The sequence below is a fragment of the Phyllostomus hastatus genome, unplaced genomic scaffold, assembly GCF_019186645.2.
Source record: "Phyllostomus hastatus isolate PE091 unplaced genomic scaffold, TTU_PhHast_1.1 phas_contig_34, whole genome shotgun sequence".
Taxonomy (NCBI): domain Eukaryota; kingdom Metazoa; phylum Chordata; class Mammalia; order Chiroptera; family Phyllostomidae; genus Phyllostomus; species Phyllostomus hastatus.
In genome coordinates this window covers 9,396,375-9,415,644 of record NW_025333857.1, presented here as the reverse complement: position 1 = coordinate 9,415,644, position 19,270 = coordinate 9,396,375, and the positions used below count along the sequence as shown (strand labels likewise).

General features: G+C 36.3%; 1 pseudogene; it reads right to left on the bottom strand.

Moving 5' to 3' along the window:
• LOC123819855 overlaps window positions 1–13,521 on the bottom strand; it is a 45,818-nt pseudogene extending 32,297 nt beyond the window's left edge.
• Between the last annotated feature and the right edge of the window lie 5,749 nt (window positions 13,522–19,270).

Sequence of the window (19,270 nt, the reverse complement as noted above, 5' to 3'; positions counted from 1 at the left end):
GCTTTAATTGCTCAGATATACTGCAATGCTTCCTTGCCTCATTAAGTGTGTTAACAGTCTGATCCTGCAGTGCAACCCAAAACCCAAAACAAAAAAAAAAAAACAGGGTAAAAGCATGAATTAAATAATTAGCCTACAGCAATACACATACAAAACAATTGATTCTGACCTGATCTTTCTCTCTCTCTTTTTTTTTAATTTGTGTATGTGATTTGACTTTTTGGAAAAGCTTTAGTTATTCCCTCACAGAAACACTATTTATCCACCACCAGTATACTGTAGTAATTGACACATATAAAAGATTCACAGCCACCATTTATTCAATTCTTACTATGTGTTGAATACTTGATGTATCTTCTATAATTATTCTATCATTTGAATATGTTAGACATTTATGTCATGCTCTGTGGCAAATATAACTCTATGATGTAGTCATTCCTATCTCTAATTGACTGATGAGGAAACAAGTCTAGAGAGGTAAAGACTTACTGAAGCACCATGGCATATCAGTTACAAAACAGTTTTACTCATCTAAAAAGCTTATGTTCTTCCCAATAATCCTGCATGTCTCTCCTTACTTGTCAGATTTATCTTGTTTCTTAAAAAAATGCCTGTAAGAGAATCACAGTTCTTGAGCCATAGCACTACCCTCCAAGCCAGATAGAGAGGTAAATTGCAAGGGCATATTAAATATTTTTGGATTTTATTTTTTACATCAGAGAAGCTAAAGAGATATTTGTTTGTTTGTTTGTTTCCAAAGAATGGCTAGAGCTGAGGCTTCTGGAATTTTAATGAACAGTTTATTATGAGCAAAATGTATGAGCACAAAGTCATCAGAGTGTAAGAAGTTATCACAATCATTACAGTATTGTTGCAGTTATTGATTTTAAATAAAATGCAAAATCCAAGCTCTTTAAAATATGACTAATGCATTTGACTTTTTCATTTTATTAGGCTCTAATACTATGTTCTTATTTCTTCTCTCTCTCTCTTGCACTCTTGGCATTTTATCTCAGTCACAAAATTACAGGTATGTGCATTACTTTATGGCTGGTTAAGTTAGGTCAGGGTTCATAACATAAGGGAATATTAATAATCCTTGTTTTACTAAGCCTACATTTATGTTATAGTCAGCAGTAAATTGCTCCTGATGCTAAGGATTACTGAGTACTAGGGGACAAAGGTTTTCCATTCTTGCAAAAACTACCTCTATAAGAGTTGTGCTACTAACAAGGAGGAGATAATTACTCTGGAATAGTTGGCCATCTCTTGAATGAAAAAGTGATGGTGTTTTATATAGGTACTAGCGTATACTTCTGAGGTCCAAAGTTATATGGATCAGCTGCATATAAAGACTGCAGCTTTAAAACCTATTGACCATTCCTCACCTAAATCATGGTGAGTGCATTATACAAGATTGTTTTCTTCCCTTCCCTTCTCTTCCTTCTTTCCTTCCTTATTACTAACTTTCTATAGTATCTTCTACCATGATATCTATATACATTTTTGAACTGTTCACAAATTCAAGGAGATTTATGGTACTTCTCTCTTATGATGAATTATAATGTATAATAAACATTTTATAGACATAAAATGTTTATAAACTTATAAAGTTCCTAGATCTAGATATCTCTGTTACCTGGAAAACATTATTTTATCATAAAACTGCACGCCTGTGGTCCGTTGTGAGCATAGGTGTAACCAGTTGACAAAGTTTATCTTCTGGAAAACTTTCTTTCTTTTGTGAGTGGAAAAAACAGTAAATACCTTCATTTTGATTCCCTCCATGTTTCCTAGAAGCTGAAAGGTATCTGCCTGAACTTGAACTTACTTGCCTGGGCCCAAGAATATGAGTTAGTGTGGGGAAGAGGGACAGTCACAAAAGCACACAATGAGAGCAAAATAATCACCATTAGATAGTGTGACCCTTTGAAGCCTCTAAGACTGCCACCCAGTCATCCGTTTTCATTATAGCTGTTAAATTTTCCAGTTAGTTTGTTATTATATTTTCATCCAGTCATTAGTTTGTAAGGAGGGACCAATGCTTCAAAGACTTTATTTACTTTTCTCATCTAAAAAATGGGGATAATTAAGTATATCTTTCAGAATCCTCATGTAAATTTTTTTTGTGAAGTAGTGTCTGTGAAAGTGTCTAGTCTATCACCCTTAACATGAATATGTTGCCTCCATGGAATATATACTAATGTGATTCCCAGGATCCTGCAACAATTGTTTCTTCCCTACGCTTTGGTGGACTTCAAAATCCTCAACTTGGAACTCCAGGGAGTAACTGCCAAAAGACTGCAGCTTTAAAACCTATTGACCATTCCTCACCTAAATCATGGTGAGTGCATTATACAAGATTGTTTTCTTCACTTCCCTTCTCTTCCTTCTTTCCTTCCTTATTACTAACTTTCTATAGTATCTTCTACCATGATATCTATATACATTTTTGAACTGTTCACAAATTCAAGGAGATTTATGGTACTTCTCTCTTATGATGAATTATAATGTATAATAAATACTAATGACAACACCATGACTCAAGGAGAGTGGTAGATGATGCAGTTCTCCAGCATGCCCACACAGTACAGCGTGGCAGATATGTGCTTATCTGAAGGGTAACACTACTCTATCAGAACTGACATAAAACAACATATGCCTATCAGAGCTGACATAAACATATGCCCATCAGAGGTGATATATACAATATGTACCTATCAGGACTGAGGAACACAATTGGTGCTTATCCAAATTAACAAAAATGTATATTCGAGAAATTGTGCAAAATCAATATGACTTTACAACCAAAGAAGCATAAAAGCTGAGGACTTCAAACCATGGACAATGCATCTGTTACTTTGAGACGCCCTTAGTATTCCCCCACAGGAGAGAAAGATCTCCACTTCTCTATCAATCCTCTGACTCTGCCTTGCAAGATGTTGACTGCTCCCTGTTGCCTCCTGGACCCAGATGTGCTCTGGACTCAGGACTTGGGTTTGTTGTTTCCCAATTCTCTTGTGTGATTTTATTGCTGATTGTTTCTGAATGATTATTGCTGTTATTTAGGTTAGTATGGATTTGGATTGAATCTGCATTAATAAAAGCTGAGAGAATAGAATAATCACCTGTGTTGACTCACTGTTTTCCCTTGGTGCTAGCATCACCTGCAGGACTGGTAGCCATTTAGGTGGCCTTGTGCTTTTGTTCTTAAAGTCTGGTTCAGATGACCAGAGTGGAGACTGAGGGCTGACTTATAGGAATGACTATATCATCAAACATTTGCTTGTACACTTAACTTAGAATGTAAAATGTAATGAAAGATGTGTGATGCAAAATATACATTAATGTACAATATGCAGTGATGATCATAAGAGCTCAGTTTCTGTATCTAGACTTCTGGGTTCAAATCTTGACTGCTATTTACTTGCTATATAAACTTTGGTAGGGTAAAAGTTTTGCAACCTCTATGCACCTCTACTTTGTCATCTATAAAATAGGTTACTATAAAAGTTAAATGGGTTAAACATGAATTTATATTTAGAAAAGTGGCATATAGTAATGCTCAATAAATGAAAATACGTGTAAATAATAAATACTTAGTCTGTTTTTTATTGTTATGTGTGTTCCTGCCTTCAAATAACTGACATATACTTAAAAAGGACTAATATTGTAAACATGGTGCATACAATAAACATTTTGTGGGCTTAGTGGTGAGGACTATCATTGTATGGAAATGATAGCTGAATTAAAAGGACTGAAAATTTCAAGTACCGGTAGAAAGTTGGAGCTACTGGAACTCTGCTATAAATATAGAGTTTAACAATTATTTGGGGAAAATGTTCTAGAAAAATGTTCAATATCTAATAAAGTTCAAACTTGCTTTGTAATTAGATGGAGAAAAAGTTGAGGTACGATGCAGGTTCAGTGACACCATAGTTGATAACATGGGATGTTCTGGAGTTATAATGGCCCTCAGAGTTGACTTTTGTAGTTTCTCATGGATTAGTTTTGTATGCAAGCTACCTGTAGAGGGGGCATCTTCTTGGCCAAGATTTTCTTTGCATCCATGAAAGGGCTAACAGCTAAAGACTCACTACTGTTACCACTCCCAGCTTTTGGGGGAACAAGTTTTTCAATTAAGGGAGATTTGAGCAACAGATCAGTGTCCACCATAGTCGATCTCTGACTTGCTTTGATTGCCTCCACAAAGATTCTGGAAGCTGCTCTTTCAGGATTCTGCTAGATATATATTTATTGGGATAACTTAAAGGAGCAAGTTAGTGGGGAGCTATAGTTACTGATACGGCAGCTGGTCTGGAGTATGATGGAGGACAATTGATACTCATCATCTTTTTATTCCACTATCCATTCTCTATTCCACTCACTCTGTCCTAGCATTTTTGCTGGAGTCTAGGGTTCTGAGGTCCTATCCCCCACACCTTTCTCAGGCTAGGATTGTTGCTCTTGTCCTTTTACTCTCACCATTAAGTAGAGCTGAACCAGAGGTAACCAACTGGATCACTTAGGTGTCAAACATATTCTTCCTGTCCTCATTGTGTAGCCTCACCTCCTGATCATCATGGTCTATAACCTCTGCCAGGGCAATGCCTCCTTTTCCTGCATGCTGATTTCAGAAGACAGTCACATCTGATAGTTGAATGGGAATTCTGCTATATCCCCTGGCAGAAAAGCTTCTGCTTTAGAAACCAAGACCTTTAGACTTACAGAACCCAGAACTGAAGGTATAACAAGTACAAATCCCCAAGTGAATTATTGGGAGTGATTTAAGTGAAACCACTTATGCTTCCAGATCTTGGTTCATAGACTCATCTATTCTTTCCATTAGAGGCACAACCACATATAAAATGTTGTTGACTCAATGGGTATACCATAGCCTAGAGGATAGTGTTCCATCCTCATCAGGCATTGCTTCCAAGTTGGCACTTAATTCCCAATGTTCTACTGGTTTCTGCATAGTGCTATATGCTATATAACTAGTTGATCCCATGGTCGTGGGCTTGGCTTTGTACTTCTTTTGTTGTAAACTGGGTTCCCTGGTCAGTCATTATGTTACATTGGGTCCAGTACCCAACATTATTTAAATTTTCAAATAGTGGGGCTGGTTAAGGCCCTATAGGCAGACAAGGCAAGCTGACATCTAAAGATATGTATATTCTTATTAAAATAAATTACTTATCCTTCCAGTGATTTGTCAGCAAGAGTCCAAATGGTCCTTGAGGGATGCTGCTATGTTGGAGATTCAGCACTGGGCTCTATTGATGACAGTTGGATATCTGGTGTTGGCAGTAGCTAGGTTAGCCTTGGTAAGTCACGTGAATTCCAAAATGTTGGATGCATATGGAACCTCCATTCTTGTGTCCTTTGGCCTTTTCATGTGACCAAATGCCAATAATGGGCCAAATTATCTTTTTTGTTCAGTGCTTCTTTCATGATGTTGGTTTTCTAGTGAGTATTACCCTGTAAGTAAAATATTTTCAAACTTCATGTTCTCTTCCATATGTCCATTTTATATACCTCTACTTCAGAGCTCTTTTTTTAATAGATTTTATTTATTTATTTTTAGAGAGGGAAGGGAGGGAGGAAGAGAGAGAGAGAGAGAAACATCAATGTGTGGTTGCTGGGGGCTGTGGCCTGCAACCCAGGCGTGTGCCCTGACTGGGAATCGAACCTGCAATGCTTTGGTTTGCAGCCTGCGCTCAATCCACTGAGCCACACCAGCCAGGGCCAGAACTCTTTTTGCTGTATTTTAATCTATCTCTCTTCTTCTTCCAGGCCCCTGATCACCTGACCAAGCCATTCACCACTATTTTTGAATCCACACATGAAGCTCTGTCTGGAAAAAGTCCAGCCATTGTTAATGTAATGAGAAAGGTTTGCATGACACTGATGTAACCTGGTAGCCAAGGGGAGTAGACTGGAATATGCATGCATGACTAATGACAACTTCACTGTACTAGTCTGTGGGGCAATAGACACCATTGAGTGAGCATGTGAGCTGTGTGGTCATTGTATTCAAAATAAGTGGAGAATCTGCATCAAATTTTGTGTTAAGCTTGAACATTCCCCCATGGACACTGTTTTGATGATTCAGAAGACTTTCAGGGGTGATGCAATGTGTGAAGACCAAATAAAAATGTGACACAAATGCTTCAAAGATGGTTGAGAATGTGTTAAAAGGATCCACATTCTGGAAGGCCTGTAACAAGCAGAACACCTGAGAATGTTGAATGGGTACTGGCTGCAATCAACAAAGATTGGTGACTGAAGTGTGGGGTTCCAAGGTGCCTACTTTGGAGGGGGGTGGGGCATCATTTTCCTATATACAATGTTTCTTGTATCTTGTATTTTCTTCAACAAATGCCTCTATTTTACATAGTACATGGATGGATAGTTTCCGAACAGACCTCATATGTTAAAACTTGTCTCAGGTATTTCTACACAAAATGTATAACCATATGCCCCACCCAAAACTCTACATTGGGAGGAATTTTTTCTCCATAATCTCTTCCCAAGTCCTCCTTGAGTGGGGCTGCCATGCGGCTGCTCTCTGGTTTCTGATTGTACCCGTATACTAAATTGATGCTCATGATTGTACCTTGTGCTCTGTCTTCCTCCATTTGCTGGATATAAACATACCATATATAGCCACAGGTCTGATCTGGTAAAGAGATGCTGGGGCAAAACTGGTAAATGACTTGGGGGCTTTGGAAATCTGCTTGCATAATTTCCATTGGCCCTCTGATTCTGCTTGACCTTGATCCTGGATGTACTACTTTGAACTCTCAATCAATAGTTGCAGTGTATTTGGTGGTGTCTCATATTTTGCCACCCAAAATCCTGACTTTAGCAAAGCAGGTCTTCTTTAATTGTAAGTTTTTGTCTTGTTGCTCAACTTTCTTTTTCCTTTCAATTTTCCCCATATTTCTCAAACTTATTTTTCTCCTCTTTTAATATTTTATTTTATTGTATTTTTTCATTACCATTTATCTCCCTTATACCCTCTTCCGCCTCCACCCACATCTTCCCCCATCCCTGCAACCACCACACTGTTGTCTGTGTCCATGAGTTCTTTCTATTTTTTTGCCCAAATCCTTCCCCCAAACAACTCTCCTCACAGATCTCTCATCCTATTCTCTATGAGTCTGTCTCCCTTTTGCTTGTAAATTTAGATTGTTCATTAGATTCCGCATATGAGTGAAATCACATGGTATTTGTCTTTCTTTGACTGGCTTATTTCACTTAGTGTAATGTTCTCTGGGTCCATCTATATGTCTCAGTGGGACATTTTCTTTTATTTTACAGCTGAATAGTATTCCATTGTCTAAATGTACTACAGCTGTGTTGTCCACTCATCTACTAATGGACACTTGAGGTGCTTCCAAATATTGGCTACTGTAAATAATATTGCAATGAACACAGGGGTGCATATATTCTTTCAAATTAGTGTTTTGGGTTACTTTAGATAAATTCCCAGAAGGGCAATTGCTGGGTTAAAAGTAAGTTCCATTTCTAATTTTTAGAGGAAACTCCGTACAGTATTCAACAATGGTTTCACAAATCTGCATTCCCACCACCAGTGCAGAAGTGTTCCCCTTTCTACTCACCCTCAAGCAGTTGCTCGTTGAGTTATAACAATCATGGCAGGCATGAGCTAATATTCCATTATGGCTATACTTTGCATTTATTAATGATTAGTGACATTGAGCTTCTTTTCATCTATCTATTGGTCACCTATATGACCTCTTTGGAGAATTGTTTATTGATGTCCTTTGCCCATTTTTTAATTGGGTTGTTTGTTGTTTTGGTATTGAGTTCTGTAAATTATTAATTTTGGATATTAACCCCTTATCAGATGTATCAATGAATGTGTTCTCCCATTCATTAGATTGTCTATTCATTTTGTTGTTTCCTTTGCTGTGCAAAAACTGTTTAGTTTGATGTAGTCCCATTTGTTTATTTTTTCTTTGTTTCCCTTGCCTGAGAAGATATATTAGATAAAATATTGCTATGAGCAATGTCTGCAATTTTACTGCCTATGTTTTCTTCTAGGATTTTTATGGTTTGGGGTCTAACATTTAAGTCTTAAATCCATTTTGAATTTGTTTTTGTGTGTGGCATAAGAAGGGTGTCTGGTTTCATTTTCCTGCATGTATCTGTCCAGTTTTCCCAATACCATTTATTGATTAAACTATCTGTAGCCCAATGTATGTTCTTGCCGCCTTTGTAAAATATTAATTGACCATAAAAGCATGGGTTTATTTCTGGGATCTCTATTATGTTGCATTGATCTATGTATCTGTTCTTATGCCAGTACCATGTTGTTTTGATAACTATGGCCTTATAGGGTAGTTTGATATTAGGTAGCATGATTCCTCCAACTTTATTCTTCTTTTTCAAGATCACTGTTGCTATTTAGGGTCTTTTGTTGTTCTGTGACAGGACATAGCTGAGCAGTAGCTATTCTTAGGTAGGAGCTGACCAGCAACCCTTCCCAGGCAGCAGCTGTTCTCAGATAAACAGTTATCTCAAGGTTGTACACTAACCCCAGTTTTAGCAGCTGCACTCCTTTCCCTCCTCCTTCTGCCTGTGTAACAAGCATATAAAGGAAACTCCAGCTTAAGCTCATTGCTCAGAATTTGGGATTTCCCCTCTGAGCCTGTGCGCGTAATAAAGGATCGTGCTCCGCCATTTCTCCCGCGTGTGAGTTATTTTCCACAACAGTTCCACATAAATTTTTGGAAAATTTCTTCTTCCATGAAATACATAATTGTTATCTTGGTAGGAGCTGCACTGAATCTATGGATTGCTTTATGTAGTATGGACATTTTAATGATGTTAATTCTTCCTATCCATGAAGACACTATATGCTTCCACTTATTTGTATCTTCTTCAGTTTTTTTCTCTTTTTTTTAAAGATTTTATGTATTTTTAGACAGAAGGGAAAAGAGGGAGAAAGAGAGGGAGAGAAACATCAATATATGGTTGCCTCTCAAGTACCCCTACTGTGGACCTGGCCCACAACCCAGGCATATGCTCTGACTGGTAATCAAACCAGTGACCCTTTGTTTCACAGGCTGGTGCTCAATCTACTGAGCCAAACCAGCCAGGGCTTCTTCAATTTCTTTCCTCAGTGTTTTATAATTTTCTGAGTACAGGTATTTTATATTAATAGTTAAATTTATCCCTAGGCATGTTTATGTTTTGAAGCAATTGTTAATGGGACTGTTTTATTAATTTCCCTTTCTGATAGTTCATTATTGGCATATAAAAATGCAACTGATTTCTGGTTATTAATTTTGTATCCTACTGATTTACTGAATTCTTTGATCACCTTTAGTAGTTTCTTGGTGGAATTTTCATGGTTTTTTATGACAGTATTATGTCATCTGTAAACAATGACAGATTTACTTCTTCCTTTTCAGTTTGGGTGCTTTTTACTTCTTCTTTTCTGATTGCTGTGGCTAGGGTTTCTAGTACTATGTTGAATAAGAGAGGTGAAAGCAAATATTCCTTATTCCAGTCTTAAGGGGAACACTTGTAGTTTTTCCCTGTTGAGTATGATGTAGTGGTTTTGTCACATATAGCGTTATTATATTTAGGTATCTTTCCTCTATTCCCACTTTGCTGAGTGTTTTTTTAATCATAAATGGGTGTTGGATTTTATCAAATGTTTTTACTGCATCTATTGATATGGTCATATGGTTTTTATACTTCATTTTTATGTAGTATATCACATTTATTAATTTGCAAGTATTGTACCAAAATTCTATCCCCTGTAATATATCCTACTTGATTATGGTGTATGATCTTTTTGATGTATTACTCTATTCAGTTTGCTAATATTTTGTTGAGGATTTTAGCATCCGTGTTTATCATGGATGTTGGCCTATAATTTTCTTTTTTTTTTTTTGGTAGTGTTTTTTTCTGGTTTATAATAAGAATAATGCTGGCCTCGTAAAATAAGCTGGGAAGGCTTCCCTCTTCTTGAAATTTTTTGATAGTTTGAGAAAGGGAGGTGTTATTTCTTCTTTGAATGTTTGGTAAAATTCACTTGTGAAGTCATCTGGTCCAGGGCCTTTGTTTGTTAGAAGTTTTTTGATTAGTGCTTCAATTCCATTAGTAGTAATCTATTTATTCAGATTATTTGATTCTTCCTGATTTAGTTTTGAAAGAGTGCATGTTTTTAGGAATCTATCCATTTTGTTCAGATTGTGTAGTGTGGTGGCATATAGTTCATAATACCTTCTTACAATTATTTGTATTTCTGTGGTGTCAGTTGTTACTTCTTCTTTCTTTATAATTTTATTTAGTGGGTACTCTCTTTTTTTTTTTCTTGGTGAGTCTGGTTAAAGATTTGTCAATCTTGTTTACCTTATCAAAAAACCTGCTCTTAGATTCATTGATGTTTTGCAAGTTTTTAGTCTATTTCATTTATTCCTGCTCTGATTTTTATTGTTTCTTTCCTTATACTCACTTTGGGCTTTGTTTGTTGTTCTTTTTCAAGTTCCCTTGAGTATAATGTTTGATTTTTTAAAGTTTTTTAATTATTTCTTTAGATGTGCCTGTAATGCTATGAATTTCCCTCTTAGGGCTGCTTTCCCTATGTCTCACATATTTGGGGGTTTTGTGCTCTCATTTTCCTTTGTTTCAAATCAAATCTTTTAATTTCTCTCTTGATCTCATTGTTAACCCATTCATTGTTCAATAACATGTTATTTAGGTTTTATATCTTTGTGTATTTTTCAGCTTTCTTCTTTTGATTGATTTCTACTTTCATAGCATTATGGTCAGTGAAGATGTCTGATATTATTTCAACCCTATTAAATTTACTGAGACTTGCTTTGTGTCCCAGCATGTGGTCTATCCTGGAAAATAGTCCATGTGAACTTGAAAAGAATGTATATTCTGCTGCATTAGGGTAAAATGCTTTGAAGATATCAATTAAATCCATTTGGTCTAATGTGTTATTTAAGACCAACATTTCCTTGTTGATTTTCTGTCTGAAAGATCTACCCATTAAAGTCAATAGGGTGTTAAAATCCCTGACTATGACTATTTCTGTTCATCTCTCCCTTTATGTCCATCAAGATTTGCTTTATATATTTAGGTGCCCCTATCTTGGTGGCATAAATGTTTACCTGGTTATATCTTCTTGTTGGATTTTCCCCTTTATTATTATATAGGTCCCTCTTTGTCTGTTACTATAGCCTTGGTTTTAGAGTCTATTTTGTCAGATATACAAGTAAGTGTTGCTGCCCCAGCTTTTGTTTTTTCCATGAATGGAACATTTCCATTCCTTTATTTTTAGTCTGCATGTTCTGAGGTATGTCTCTTGAAGACAGCATGACATGGGTCCTGTTTTCTTACCCATTCAACTATCCTATGCCTTTTGATTGGAACATTTAATGCCTTTACAGTTAAAGTGATTATTGATAGACATATATGTATTACAATTTTATTTTTTAACTATTTTCTTCTGTTGTCATCCTCCTCCTCCCCCTCCATCCTTTTCCTCCTCCTCCTTCCTGTGGCAAGCCCATTAACATTCATTGCAATATTGGTTTGGTGGCAACAAACTCCTTTATGTTTTTCTTGTCTGTGTAGCTCCTTATTTCTCCTTCGATTTTTAAATAATAGCCTTGCTGGGTAAAGTACCCTTTGTTGTAGGTTCTTGCTTTTTATCGTTTTGAATATTTCACACCAATACCTTCTGGCCTGAAATATTTCTGGTTAAAAATCAGATGACAGTCTAATGGGAGCTCCCTTCTATGTAAGTAACTGCTCTTCTCTGGAACTTTTAAGCTTCTTTCCTTGTCTCTAAGGTTTACCATTTTAATTATGATCTGTTTTGGTGTGGACCTCTTCAGATCCATGTTGTTTGGGACTCTCTGCACTTCCTGGACTTGTGTGTCCTTATTCTTAATCAGGTTAAAGTTTTCAGTCATTATTTCTTCAAACAGGTTCTCAGTACCTTGCTCTCTCTCTTCTCCTTCTAGTATTCTTATGATGAGGATTTTTCTATGTTTTATGTTGTCCCAAAGGTCCCTTAAACTATCCTTATTTTAAAAAAAACCCTCTTCCTTTTTGCTTCTCTGGGTGTTTTTCCTCCTATGTGTCTTCCTTATTGCTGATTTGATCATCTGCTTCTTCTAACCTACTGTTTATTCCTTTCAGTGTGTTATTTACTTTAGATATTGCATTCTTTATTTCTGACTGATCCTTTTCAATGGTTTCTATGTCTCTTTTCATGCTGTTGAGTATCCTTATAATCATTACTCTAAACTTTCTATCAGATAAATTGCTTGCCTTCATTTGCCTTCATCTAATTCTCTTTCTAGAGAATTCTCTTGTTCTTTCTTTTGAGGTCTGTTTCTTTGTATTCCCATTTTGGTTGTCTTTGTGTTTGTTTCTATGGATTAGGTAGATCTGCAAAAACTTTGCTTTTGTACAGTGTTTTGTCAGATGCTGCCTGTGACTGGCCCTGGGAAACCTGTTTGGAACTATCAGAGATCCACAGCTTGTGGCTATTCTTGCTGGGCCTTGGGTGTATGTGGAAAAGACCAACCTGTGCACCAAGGTAAGGTTTTACCAGCTCCAGGCCTATGGGAGAGTTAGTTAAAGTTTCAAAGATCCTAGAGATCCACCCTTGCCTGCAGTCTGCCTGTTAGGCTTAATTACCAAAAGAACCTCTGTTTATTCCTCATCGAGGCTTAAGCTTCACATGGTGGGATGAGAGGGATTCTTACAGGTGGGGGTTTGCTCCCCCCCCCAGGCTTATGTCACATGGGGGGAGAAAGATGGCTTCTGCAGTATGGAGAATGACTGAGCAAAGGGATCTTGGCTGATACTTCACTCTCTCCATAGCTACCAGTTTCAGACTTTCCTCACATAGCTCTAGTCCACTCTGCCCTTCCTTCAGTGGAGCCCAGAGCATGTGGGTATGAAAAAATATTTTGTTTACTGGTCCTTTATGAGGATATTTATGCCCAGTTGTCTGTCCCAGCAACAGGATCCTGTGGCCAGCCAGGGGCAAATGACCCAGCTCTACAATCCAAATGTAGTACCTGCTTTCTTGGTCTATTCCTGGTCACAACCATTTTGCTGTATTTTGCCATGTATAATGCACACCCATGTTTTTGGCTCAAACTTTCAAGGAAAAAATATCTTGTTTTAATTTTTTTAATTCAATTATTTATTTATTTATATTTAGATATGTGTTTTTTGTATTTAAAAGAATTTTAGCATTTTAACATATTATAGTACAAGAAATTTTATGTAACAAGTAATTACAAACTACAAGGACAGATAAAACATACATAAAAGAAACTTTATGTACCAGTAACAAATTTATGATATTTACACATCATAGAAGGCCAAGAACTCTTCATCACTGCCAATATCAGAAGTATCATCTTCTTCAATTTCTATATTACCAGTGTCTTTTGAAGAGTTACTTCCCTCATCCTGGTAAATTTCACTATCCTCAGGTCCAACCATAGCATTGCTGGTGCCTCATTTTTTGAATAATTTCACAACCACTTCCTTCTTGACACCATTCCACAGCCTTAGGATCCAATCACAAACCTTGATGATGATTGTTTTCTGTATCCTTCCTGTAGGTGTTAAATCATTACCAGCTGACTGCATCCATGATGTCCACTCTTTCTTCATTAGATCTTTAAAGGGCATGTTTACTGACACATCAAGAAGTTGCAGTTTAGATCACCAGGTATCACTGCAAGTTGGGTTTTCAAATCTGCTGTGATTACTTTTGCACTTTGTATAACATGGGCTTTGAAGTGATCAAAAACAAGCAAAGCTGTTTTTTTAAGTAACCCTCCAGGCTTTCATGATCAGACTTTGTTAAACCAGATTTTCATGTCTTCTTCATTTATCCATCCTTTTTCATGCACATGTACAATAACTCCATTTGGAATCTTTTCCTTCAGAAATGCTTTTCTTTTAAAAATGATCATAGGTAGTAGCTTTGTCCATCTACACAGCAGGCTAGAACAGCAGTGAAATGTGTTTTTGCATGACCACTAGTTCTAACAGCCAGTCTTGGCTTCTTTGACATCCACAGTTCTGTTGGAAGGTTTGTCAGATGTGAGTAGGACCTCATCCATATTAGCTATTTGGGACAGCTCAAAGTTGTCTTTTGAAGACTGATAACACAAGAATGATTTTCCAAAACTTGATTCTCATAGGCTGCTGGAAGTTCTGGGGCAAGTTTCGTTTGTGTCCTCATGCTCAAATCTTATCTTTTCATGAAGTTAAAGAATCATTTAGGTGTCCTGAAGAAATCATCAATGTTTTTTCCTCACACAATCCTTTTACTTTCTTCTTGTATCAGCTTGGTCAAAGAAAAGATTCCAGTTTGGTGCTGCTCCAGAATCCAGGTCTTCACTTCCTGTTCCACCTCCAGCCACGTTGGAGGTGTCTGTTGCATTGTCTTCTTCTGTCTAGGCATCTGAAGAAACTTTTCTTCTTGTTGCCTCCACAATCTGCTGATGCTTTCTGTGGGAAGAGGCCCAAACTGTCTCTCGGCAGCTCTGTTGCCATGCTTTTTAGCATATTTAATAATTTTTAGTTTAAAGCTTGCAGTGTATGAAGACCATTTTGACATTTTCCAAGGGGTTTTCAAATAATTTCTCCCACCTAAAGTGTACAAAGAGAAATGTCACACTGTTCACCTTGTGGTAATAAAGTCAGCATCACCTATCTTACTCTGTGGATAACTATATGTCGCTCTTTCATTTCATTAAATCATTGGACAAAATGGCTTTCATTGTAAACTCATTGTTAGGTTCAATAAAATGGATTATCATATTTCAGAGTATCATTTTGCATATAGATATTGTTATTGCTTTCTAGAGTTATACTTTTAATGCATAAGCATAAATAAAAGAATTAAAACATTTATATAGATACAGAATTAGTACTACTCATGTATAATACACATTTTTATTTTTCTCTCAAAACTTTGGGCAAAAAAGTGTGTGTTACACATGGCAAAAATATAGTTATGCAGGTTCAATTTCTTGAGAAGCAGTATTTGTGATGGAAATTAATGTATGAAATATTTACAAAGACGTGCCTTTGCAATCAAAACTTGTGGAAGAGAGGGTAAGAAAGCAGAGTTAAGCAGAGAAAGAGGTTATTCTGTAATGTATCCCAGTGACAAACTTGTACAACTGCACTAGGCACTCTTAATGAGAATTGTCCCAAGATGGGCTGAGATGATCTGGACTTTACGTTCTCTTTATGATTGGCCATCATTTGTCAGTTGCCATATGAAGAAGGGTCAACTTGGATAAGGCAGTTTCTGCTACTGAAGCAGTTCCAGAAGTGGCAGACAGCAGGAGGCAGTTTGCCGTTATTTCTGTGAGATAGACAGCAAATACTTCATTGAAGGAGTAGCTGGCAGCACATCACAAAGTCTACCAGAGTAGTTAAAAAGTACTCAGTTTAACAGTGAAGGCAGGGATGTGGAAAAGAGTAAGCATTGCATTCATTTATTTATCTTTACTCTGCCTACCTCCATGAAAGGAGCTGATATAGTTTACTAGAAGATGAAGATATCACAAAAAATGTAAACACCCTGGGAAAAAAAGACTATATGATAGAGTGAGGATAGGGTAGTAAGTTACTTGAGCATGAAACTAAGCTTTGACTTTTCTCTTAGCAAAAGCAGAGAAGCACAAAGGCTTACATGGATTTTATTACTAATAATAGAAATCCTTTCCCCTGCTTCTGAATTCTGAAGTGCATTTTATTATGGGAGTCATTATGAAATACTCTGATCAATATTTTAGATTGTAACTTTAATAACAATTTTATAATGATGGCAAAGCCGTTCTACTTACAGTTCCTTCTTTCACAGTTTCCAAAGTATATATATTGGGCTAATTGGAAGAAGATTCATGCACTTTAAAATAAAAAAAAATACATAATAACTATGGTTAACATATTATAATGCCATTTGAAGAGCCTGGGTTGTAATAGTTGAAAAGTAATTTGTGGAATGTAACATAGGACACTGCCCCACCACCCAGATTAACCCAAAACATTTCCTTTAGCAACTAATATGTGTTTCCTAAATTTCACCATTACACAATATATTCACATGTGTGATTGTGTATATATTTGAAAGAAGTTACAGTTCCACATGAGATTATTAATTAATTTATTTAAATTTAAATTCACTTGCTGTACTTTGACTTAATGCAATTTTACATTAAAGTTGTGTGATTAGATTGAAAATAAAAAGATGTTCATAATGGAGTATTATTTTCAAATAGTTATATTCTTTAAAGACGAGTAAGATACACAGCCCTTGCTGGTATGCATCAGGTGGTTGGAACATTATCCTGTAGACCGAAAAGGTTGTGGGCTTAATTCCCAGTTAGGGCACATACCTCAGTTGCAGGTTCTATCCCTAATCAGGGTGTGTATGAGAAGTCAACCAATCAGTGTTTCTCTCTCACTTGAACATTTCTCTCTCTCTCTCTCTCTTTGTTTTTCCTCCTCCTTCTCTTCCACCTCTCTCTCTAAAAGCAGCAAAAGTTTTTTTCAGGTGAGGATTGCAAAAATAAATTAAAATATATATAAATAAGTAAGAGTAAGATATACAAATACAAACATAAGTAGATTCATAATGAACAAAATGCATTAAGTTAGCAAAAAAAAAGATAATACTAACTAAGGATATTACTAAATATTTGGGGGAGGGGTCAGAATTTAAAATAGGCCTTAAACATAACATAGTCCTTGAACATAAAGTTGCCAAAGAACATATATGTATGTATATAAAGCCCATGAACATAGACAACAAAGTGGTGAAGGCTAGGGAGGGGGTGGTGGCTTAGTGGAGAGGGGATGGGGGAGGATGGAGGACATATGTAATAGTGTCAACAATTAAAATTTTTAATTATAAAATAAAATTAGATAGAAGTAAAATAAAATAGGTGAAAGATGGCTGATACATAGTTAGCCATCAATAAATATTATTTAATATTTTTATTTAATCCATATCTAACTGAATACAGATACAGAACATTAAATAAAATTAGCTGAGCATGGTGCTTCTTCAGACTTAATCATGTGTTTTTTTGGCAACTATTCTGTGTGGTAGCAGGTACAGAATATAATTCCCAGAGTTCATGATAAATATGAATACCTGTGAGTGTCCACAAGAAGGTAGGCATAAAGGAGTTGTTGAAATAGAATTGACTTGGGAATAACATTACCCAAGGTTGTCTCCTTAGGAATTTTTATCCTCAAATCAATTTTTTTCCAGTGGAAGGTCTGCATTGTAACTATTTAACTTTCATCCAAGTTAAATCTCAATGAGGGTTATTTTCTTGACCAACAGGAAATAAAAGCATCTCTAACTTTGGACCAGGTATGGAACCACCATAATTTGAGGAAGATGATGTTTAATATGTTTAATAAGGCCATCCCTACATAATCAAACTGATGCCCCAGTGAGACTTGGTTGGATTTAACCATTCTTCAATCACGAAAACAGGTTTGAGGAAAGACTTATGATTTCATCCTATGAAACCAATACTCTCACCTCAGCAATCTTGATAGTCTGTGCAAATGGATAATACATTAAAAAGCAGATTTCTTAAGACTTGATTCTGTCTAATTTTACCTTCAAGTAGAATACCTGGTTTCTGAATTTGGCGCTTAAGCAATCATTTGTCAACCTTCTTTCATCAGCATAATCATGTGTTTTTTAAGGCAAGATCAAATGATGATTTTTATCTTCATTTTACAGTAAGAAAGGAAAGACAGACAGAAAGGAGGAAGAAGAGAAGAGAGAAAGGAACTGAGTCTCAAAGAGATAAAACAATTTTCTCAGGTCACACAGATAGTAGACTTGAGATTAGGGATATGAATATAAATGTCTGGCTATGGAGCCCATTTTTATTCACCATCATTACCCATTGTTACTAGGAATAATTGCTGTCAGTTATGAAACATTCAAATTATTTGCTGTGAAGAGAAAGGAGTAGTAATCATTTCAGAATACACAATATTTCTAAAGGAAGAGAGAATAATATGGCTGGGGGTTAGAACAGTGTAGATGCTTTGAGCTACTGGGGGAAAAGGAAAGAGAGTTGTGAAAGAGGAGGTGTTAAGTTTTTAGAAACTAGAAGATAAAATTCTCTTACTCCACATTTTTTTGTAGAGCTAACCATGATTTTAATTTAAAAAGTATATACATATGTTTTAACCTTTTAAGGCACTCATGTAACTAGATTTCTCCTGACCTAAATACAATTGCTTGGTTTCAATGACAGGTAAGGTCATTACATTTTTATGATAGCTCAACCATTATGCATTTAAATAGATCAATAACCTGGGCAGATTCAAAAGTTCAAGGGCTTAAGAAGAAAGCTCACCTCCCCAGGTTGTCTTTCAAAGCCATCCCAGTCTATTGATGGTTCCAAAATATTATTTTCTTTCACATATTTAGAGACTGAAAGGAATCAGGCTGACAATTTTAATGTCTTACTTAGACCACAAATACTCATACTATAAAGAAAGTGTAGAAAAAAGGATTTTATGTCCATCCATACTCACTGATTGAAGGTAGTTCTGGTACATCCTATTAAATACTGATTTATTTATCTCTGTGTGCTTTAAAATGCTTAGGATTTTACAATAAATTACTAATATGTAAATTCCTCATTATTTCTTAGAGGAATTGAATGCTTAAAGTGCTCTTCTGGGACCTTTTGGACTTCTCATAATGAGATATTAATTATTGAACATTACAGCACTTACATGTTTAGAGCACTTAAATTTTTAGGGTTTCCAAGGGCTTCAGCAAAAGAAAGAAACTAAGAAGTAAGAAATGACACAATAATATAAAACAGGGTTGTCAAACTCATTTTCACCAGGGACCATGTCAGCCTCATGGTTGCCTTCAAAGAGCCGAGTGTAATTTTAGGACTGTATAAATGTAACTACTCCTTAACAATTAAGTGAGAGCTCTGTGCTGCCGCCTGGTAGAAACAAGGTGCCCAGTGGATAAAATAAGGTGGAGGGCCAGATTTGGCCTGCAGGCCTTGTGTCTGCCACCTGTGATATACCATATCCCTCCAGATGTCACAGTTGCAAGATGGACTGGAAAAGGGGACAGAAATGGGGGAGGATCCAAAAAGATATAAATGGAGATAAATGTTGATCCAGTGGTCAGCACTTCAAAGAGAAGTAGAATACCTGACTTTGA